The sequence below is a fragment of the Geospiza fortis genome, unplaced genomic scaffold (genome assembly GCF_000277835.1).
Source record: "Geospiza fortis unplaced genomic scaffold, GeoFor_1.0 scaffold486, whole genome shotgun sequence".
Lineage (NCBI taxonomy): Eukaryota > Metazoa > Chordata > Aves > Passeriformes > Thraupidae > Geospiza > Geospiza fortis.
Window position 1 is genome coordinate 2,154,846 of NW_005054417.1, and position 8,707 is coordinate 2,163,552.

Sequence of the window (8,707 nt, forward strand, 5' to 3'; positions counted from 1 at the left end):
AGAGGAGAGGAGAGGAGAGGAGAGGAGAGGAGATGTAAGCAACCCCCAGTGATTTTTCCACACTACTTAAGAAACTAAGGAGTCTCTTAGGGAATTATTCATCTGCATATATGATAAGATAAATTATGTAGATTAAGTAAGCATTATGGTCTACAAGTCACTTGTAGTTAGTTCATGTGAACACACTTCTGCTGTAGCCGTTTCAGAAGGGATCTAAAGAAAGATATCATTAAAAATACAAAATGATTTGGCAAATTCTGTTTAAACCAGATGGAATCAGTGTAACATTGTAATTTATAACCAAGAGATTTATCAAAAAAAGCCCCTAACCTGATGCAGGCAGCACTTTTCTTTTTTCTTTTTTTTTTTTTTTTACTTCACTGGCACGATTTATTTCTGTGAAAGAACAGATGTTTCTTCTATTACCTCAGATAAGATTTGCTGAGAAGTGTTAAAAAATGTTTTGATTCAATTACTGGCAACGCACCCTGATGGTTATAGTACTAGCAAAAATATTGAAGGAATGGTCAACAGTCAACCACAGTGAAAGGCAATGGCAAGTATAGATAGTAATTTTCTCTATTCAGAAATCTAATGGTTGGAGAAAGAGTATGGCAAAGTATTACAGAGGTGCCTAACAGGAAAGAGCTGAATAGCAATTTTAATTTAGTAAATTGTGGGCAAAGCATGTTCATGCTTCCGAGTGTTAGCAACAAGCCTCAGGTTTTAAAAAAATAAATAACCATAGCATACTGCAGAAATGACCAAGTTTGTCTGGACTTGTTTGACTCTTAGCTTGATTTTATGCGTATTTCCAAATAATTTAAGAAAATTGTGCTGTGGTGCCAACTTTCCCTATTATGGGTTTGCAGTTGTCCAATTTGGTCTACTTGCTATGGTAAAATGGTCAGGCCTGTTGCTTGTGCTGTGATTTTGAGATTTAAAAGGCATATTATTATCTAAATTCCTACCTTCAGTTTGATTTATTTCTTTTGCAATTGTAGGCTTCTTAGCCTAAAATAAAGCACACTCCATAAAGATAAAATGAAAATGATCTTTTAAGTCTACATAATCTTAGTACCTTAGCGTAAACAAGCCAAAGGTGAATACAGTGTGTAATTTGTTAACAAGTATAGGTTGAAAAGTATAACCACGACCCTGAGCAACAACCCTCAAGAATGAGAAGCATAAAACTTCCTGTCAATGCAGTAGATGTCTCTAAAAAAACAGGGGTGCTGACAACATTCCATAACAGCATGTAAGTAGGCTGGAACTTGCATCAGATAAAGGAATTTAAGCTAGAAAGTCAGTGCAAAACAATTTTAGTTGGATGAAAAGAAATTGCCTCAAGTTGTGCCAGAGTATATTTAGATTAGATATTAGGTTAGTTTCTTCATGGAAAGGATTGTTAAGCTTTGGAACAGGCTGCCCAGAGATGAGGTGGAATCACCATCCCTGTAGGAGTTTAAAATACGTGTTGATGTGTCGCTTAGAGAAATAGTTTAATGGTGCACTTGGCAGTGTGATTTTAATGGCTGGACTTGGGTATCTACAGGTCCTTTCCAACCTAAATATTTTTATGATTTTATTCTGTACAATGGCTTCTCTATAACAGTAACAGAGAAGATACTGTTTAAATAGAATGACAGTATTTACCTGAATGATCAAGACAGTTCCAGGACACAATCTAATCCTGAGTGATGGTCAGCTTAACACTTACCTCACTCAAGAAAGTTAGCAACATAAATCACTGGGTTCAGTCTCAGGTAAGTAAATTGGAAATCTATCAAAATAATACAGTTATGAGGAGGTTTTGAATTAACTACACCAAATAACAGTCTTCAAAAACTGAGATGTAGTTTTTGTCCTAAAGACTTTATGCTTCATTTCAAGGCAAAGACATTTCCCCTTCTTCTGTGTAGATTACCTTCCTCAGTCTAGTGATTCAGATAAATTTGATCTGATCATAAATTTGATTTTTAATTTTTTTTCCATACAAATTGCAAGCCTTTGAATTAACTCTCTTCTTGGTTTTATGGTGTCTGTTTATTCTTTAGTAATGACAAAGCTGTGATAAGGCTTTGACTGCAGACAAAGTCAAATATATAGTTGAAACATGGTCTGAATAATTTCCAGCTGACTGATTTCTTCAATGTGTGATTCCATTGCACTGCAGATCCTGGCATGCTCATCAATTGGCTGCTGTTTGAAGTTACCGTTCCCCTGGGAAAAGGAAAATATCATATGAAATTTTTTGAGTGAGCTGTTCTGTCTGTCTCTGTGCTTTCAGAAGCAGTCAAAGTGGGAGTGGTAATGTTAGGAATCAGAACACAGTGCTCTATTAAGACAAAAAAAGCCAGTCTGAGATGCAATGAGATGATTAGGTCAAATAGGCAGAAATAGAGTATGCATTTAAAAATAATGTATATTTTTTCCTGGCACATTATCTTCCTTATTTAGTATCATTATGTTTTTCACAGTTATGAATGATCACAATCACCGATTTAATTTAGTGAAGTGGCTATTATAAATGGCTTGTATCTTCCATTCAACCATTCATAATTGCTACATCTATATAAAAGAACATTCTAGAAGTTGAAAAGTCAGGCAAAGAAGAACAATCTGAAAATTAAAATAAATTTTGTAGATTTATTTCAAAATTTCAAGCATTTATATCTATTTTATGATATTGTCATATTTTTCTCTACCCTCTGCTTCATTTTGTAGAAAATAAACATTCCTTACATGCACTGGATAATGCAATAATATTTTATATTTTCATTTTAAATATTTTTGCTCAAAGTATAACTTTAGGGTTTATTTACTGGACACTATTTCAACACTGTTCTTATTACAGATTATCAATTATCTCCCAGGGTGCTCTGAACTAGTCTAAGCACTACAGTATCACAACTTTTTAAGATATGTTTGGTAGACGAAGGAGCAGCATAATTTCATTTCGTAGCTGGAGATCCAAAATAGAGGAAGATTGCTACATTTTGTGCAGGAGGCAGCTGGAACCTCTTATGACTAAGCAATTTTCATTATGCAGCATTTGATATGTGCAAGGCACATATCCCTTTGTTTTTAATTGCTACTGTGAATATACAGTATTTTCAGCAATTTGTTGTCAGAGATCTCACATTTGATAATTGTTAAAAATGGGTGACCATTTTCAGAAATTGGTTTTTGGTTACTCACTTCATATTTCATGAACTGTCACACACATCAAACAAGAATTTGTCCCAATTTCCTTTTAAACACTGTGTAAGTCGAGTATCCTTTCATCAGGAGAAGACTTTAGTCATTGCATACTTCCCAGGTTCTCAGGGACTGTAGCAACTGCAACCTCCAACATGACTTCCTTGCTTCATCTACATCTGTCATATGCAATGAAATAAATGCAAAAATATTGTTACACTTTTAAAAAAACTTTTCATCATTTTATTAACACCCTGAGTACCTTATAATCTCACATTTCTCAAACTTTGAGTTTTGCAGTATGTTCTTAAGCAGTTTCAATCTTTAGATCTATCTTTTTCAACAATATTTCATTAATATTACATTGAGTGTTATCAAGTGAACAGGTTAACAACAGTAATTTGTTATCTACCAAGTGAATATTATTGAAGCATTTTGCCATTCTCTTTCTCACCTGCATTGGATAATTAAAATAATTTGAAAACAAATGGCATATTTCAAGGTACTTTGTTCCATCCCTATAATTTTTGCATTTATGTTTATAAATGTTTTTTAATATTTAATTGAAATCAAATTCCATATTATTTCACTGATGAGCAGAAAGATATAAGCAATGCTTTTCTTTCTTTTCTCTTCAAAGGGTTTTTGTATTGTGTGGAACAAATCTTGGAAATTCAAGGAGAGGAAAAGCACTGTAATCATATCTTGAATGACTCAACTGAAAGACTTGGGTGATTAGCACAGACTAAGCTGATGTTGCTCATTTCTTCTATCAATATGCAGCTCACTCAGGACAAAGAACAGCTTTGGAACAGAAAATAAGTTATTGCAGAGAAGCCCATAAAAATGATCCTCAAGCTGTATTACGTGGTCATTTTAAGAAAAGAAATCTCTCAGAAACTCTCTTTTTAATCTATAACCTTAGAAGTTTATTGTGAGCTGTGTCCATTTGTAAAACTAGAAATTTCTGTATCAGAAAAAGAAATAATACACAAACATAAGTTACAGAAACTTTGATATATCTAGATTATTTTACAGAAATATTTTAAAAGAGAGACTTGATAGAGAGAACTTCAAAAATCAAATTTCTATAGAAATTTATCTGTAAGAATTGAGCTGCATGTGGTGTCAGTAACACAAAGTGCTTAATTTCCAAACTGATATACTTTAAGTCAGCCAAATATCCATCAAAATGCTTCTATCTGCTCCAATAAAACACACATTCTAACTTTTGTGTGTATTTAAGTTGAATATTTGTGTTATTCCCTAAACCAATTTTTTTTTCACTCAGTCTGAATTGTGAAATGAAGAAATATAATTTAATATTAAAATTGAAACAGAAATATAATGTAATATTAAAAAAATAGATTATTCACCATTTATAAATAGAGAAAAATCAGGAAAAGTTTGATTTCCTAGCTCCTTGGAATGGCAGGTAGTCAAGAAGTATGAGATAGTTTTGTTTGTTCAAGAGATTATATAGAAATCACATCAAAAAAGTGAAATGAAGGTCAAGCTGCCCAGTGTTTGGCAGAAGTAGAGAATTAAACCAATAATTTTGTTACAAGAAAGCTAAAAAAATGGAAAAAAAACCCACAGAAGAAATATAATTTTTTTAAAAATGTATTCGTAGGAGAAAATTTTGTGATAATGACAAATTTGACTTCGTCACTACTTCAGAAAAAATAGGGAAGAAGTAGAATATGCCTGAAAGAAATTAAGAAAGGTAAAAGTTGATGAAGTTTTTTTAAGTTGAGAAAATATAACTTCTTCTACCAAAATATATGAGTATTTTTATTGCTTCTTTTGTTTTCCATAACATTATTTATGCTTGCACCAGCTGTCAGAGTTTTTAAACATTTTGGAGTGCACAGTGCAGCACACCCTGAACTAGAATTTTTATTTTTACTAAGGTTTCATTTGTAAAAAACTTTAAAAAAGGAAGATGTAGAAAGAAAGGGAGGTGCATTATTTAACAGATACTTCATGCACAATTTATGTGGCAAAACTCCAAAATTATGGAAAATAATATATTATATGGAAATGATATTATAACTTTAAAACAGTTTTCTGAAATAACTAGCTATTTGTTTTACTTTATTCTATTTGGCCGAAGTAGAGTATGTTCCATGAGTAATATAAATACAAAACATATACTGCAGCAGGTATTGCAATTGGAAGGGTTTGATATAAATTCTAATATGGTTAGGATAAGAAACACAGTTGTGTCTAAGACATACTGATATTTTAATGTGAAAATGAAAAAGAAAGTTACACTATGACCAGATTTTTTTATCTGATATTTTACTTTTCCCCGTTCACTGTTCTGCTGCTGTTATAATAGTGGTCTCTCAAATCCTGATTACATGATAACTTCCATTGCTGTATGTTGCAAACTGTGAAGACATCCTTCAGGTGAAAATACCAGTTTGTCCTATATCTCCAGTTTCAGTTCAGCTGGGATCATGCTTTTTTTATTGTGCCAGAAGAAATAGTTCTTGGATTTGGAAGAAAGACTACAGTTATATTTCAGGTTTCAATAAACAGCAGTTTGGAGTGGGGCTTCCTTCAGTACCCAAGAAGGTGGTTGGCATTTTATTCATCACTTCATCACCTCTAGATTCAGAATAGCCCCTCATTTACTCCCAAAACATTACATTGCTCAGCTGATTTTCAGAGTGTTTAATTCTCTATATCCTATACTATATCTTGGAATAACCGGCACCTTATTTTGTTATTTGTAATGTCTCATCTTACTATCAATTTATTATTTCTTGTAATTGGTATGAAATTGTAAAAAAAAACAAAACTAGGTGATGACACTGTTTATAATTAGCAAAAGAAAGACACTGTTTATAATTAGCAAAGGACATTGCATAATTTCAACTACTCTGTTGCTAACAGTTTGTGACCACTGGAAAACGTTAGCTTTTTAGTCACTGCAGGCATGTTGCTTAGGAAGCACAAAAAACAACAGTTCTTTTTCATTTTCTTACATGTAATTAAAAAATTATGGACAATCTATGCCTCATCCACAATTAATTTCTTCCATGTAGGTCAAATTACTATTTCTGGAACCAGAAATCCTAAGGCTATTTTAATGTCATACTTAGTAGCTAAATGCATGTCTAGGAAAATATTATTGATTTTTTTTTTCAAGGGTGGTCTTAAATATTTAACAGCAGTACTGTATGAACAATGTCATGTGGGTCTTTTTGGTTTATAGGTTCAGATTTTTTGTCCTCAAAACAAGGAAATAGTTATTAAAATCCACAAGAGGACCCTACCTAAACATCAAGGAATGGTTTTAATGAGCTCTAAACACAAATTTTATTGTAAGATATGGTAGAGGATCTCTGCAGATGGAGTAAACAAGATTTGCATATATAAAGAAAATCTTTTGTACTTCAGGAGAAATTTCTTTTAAGACAGTGATAAAAGTATATTTTTACTTATTTTACTTTTTTTCTTATCTGATCAGTTACGAATGGGTGAATGACCAAGAAATAACCATTGTAACTATTTTTTTAATGATTAATTAAGGTAATTCTAAGTTACCACAATCCATTGCATATGCTTTCTTTTCCGTAAAGAACTGTTTGCCACTAAATGAAGAATATGAGATTTGTAGTTTTTGCTGAATGTTGGTATCTGTTTTCCTATTTAGTAACAAATTTTGGATCTTGCAGAAAGGAAAACATATGTATGAATCCTCAAGCACACAGAATGTGATATCTAAACATCAGCACTTTATAAAATAACCCTTTTACTTTTGGAAAAATAGAATAAAAGCCACAGAGCAGAAAGCAAGCCATGGTCACCACCATAGTGTCCTTCAAGAGTTGATTCTTCCTAGAGAGAAGGGCCATTTATTAATGTAGCATCTCACTTTGGTTCCAGATGGGAGAACATAAAGACAAATGAATGAATTAACATATTATAAGTAGTAGCTACTGTAGCTATATGTTGCAAACTGTGAAGACATCCTTCAGGTGAAAATACCAGTTTGTCCTATATCTCCAGTTTCAATTCAGCTGGGATCATGCTTTTTTTTGTGCCAGAAGAAATAGTTCTTGGATTTGCCAGAGCACTGCTGTGGTTTACTATGCATGGGTATGGGCATGGAATGGATGGTTCTATACAGATATATTCCTGATAATAGCAGGTTCAATATTCATGCAAAAATTTTAAACAGATCCTACAGCGGGTGTCTTCTGTAAATGTCACCACAACATGTTTCTGGGAAAATAATTGTGAGACAATTACTCCTCACATTCACAGAAAGATTACATTAGAAGGGTGAGTTTCTAAATAAACCAGAGATATTCTATTTCATAAGGAGTGAAATAGTTTAGCATTCTTAAGCTTCAGATAGATTCAGGTTTTAAGGATTTTTTTTAACTATCAATGAATGGACTCAAAACATCATATTTTGGTTTTTTTACATATTTGTATTTTTTTCAAACCTCCTCTAATACAAAATTTGTTTGTGTTCCTTTTTATATAGCATAAATATTGTTAGAGTGGCTTAATCAATTTTATGCCAAAACTTATCTAGGCTTTACTAACGCCTTCAGCTGGCGTCTTGCATGTTCTTTGTTCTCTTGGAGCCTTGGTACAAAGGGTTGGAATGACAGCATACAATTTCATACTTACAGCTCAGTCTTTTAATCAGCTGTACTTCAGAACTGTAGAAGTAAAATACAATTTTCTGCTGTTTTAAAACATCACAAATGCGTATGAAGATAATTACTTGCACAGCTATTCAGCAGTTTTAGTATCTTCTCTGCAGAATGCTTTCTTGTCATAGCATAGTCCTGTCAAAGTTTAATGCTTCAAATTCAAGTATATCATTTTGATCTAATGCACAGAACAGCTAATATTTCAAACATTGTGATGTGTGCACTGAGACAGAAATGTGTAGCTTGTTTAACAAGCCATTTAGACTGACTAGGCTCTCTGCAATTACTTGACAATTTAAATGAAAACTCTTAAATATTTGTTATGATTTTTTGTTATAGATATTTGGGTTTGTTTCTTTTTTTCTTTTTTTTTTTTTTTTAATTGAGCAAGGTGAACTAATTCAACAATACTCATCTTGGCCACGGAAAATGCATAGTCATGCACCCAAACAACAATCAATGTTAAGAAAGAAGGGTTTGAGGTATGGCTTTCTCTTCTCTTTGCTTTTTAAAATAGCCATTTTAATAGATGTGAATTTTAGCATTCAACATGATAACCTCTGATTACAATATTGATTTCCTGTAAAAGCTTAGAGTCTGATCACAGAAAGCAATCCTTTCCATGATTCTGATTATGAATATCTAGCTGAAAACATTACTCTTTTATAGGAATTCCCTGCCTTTACAGAACAGCTGTAATCTGCCTTGTCTTTACCCCTCTAAGACATACCTACAGAAACAAATCTAGGCTAACGGACATGTTATGTGTCAAGAAAGTATTTAACAACTTAAGTGCCTCTTGATTCATTACAGTATCAGTTTCT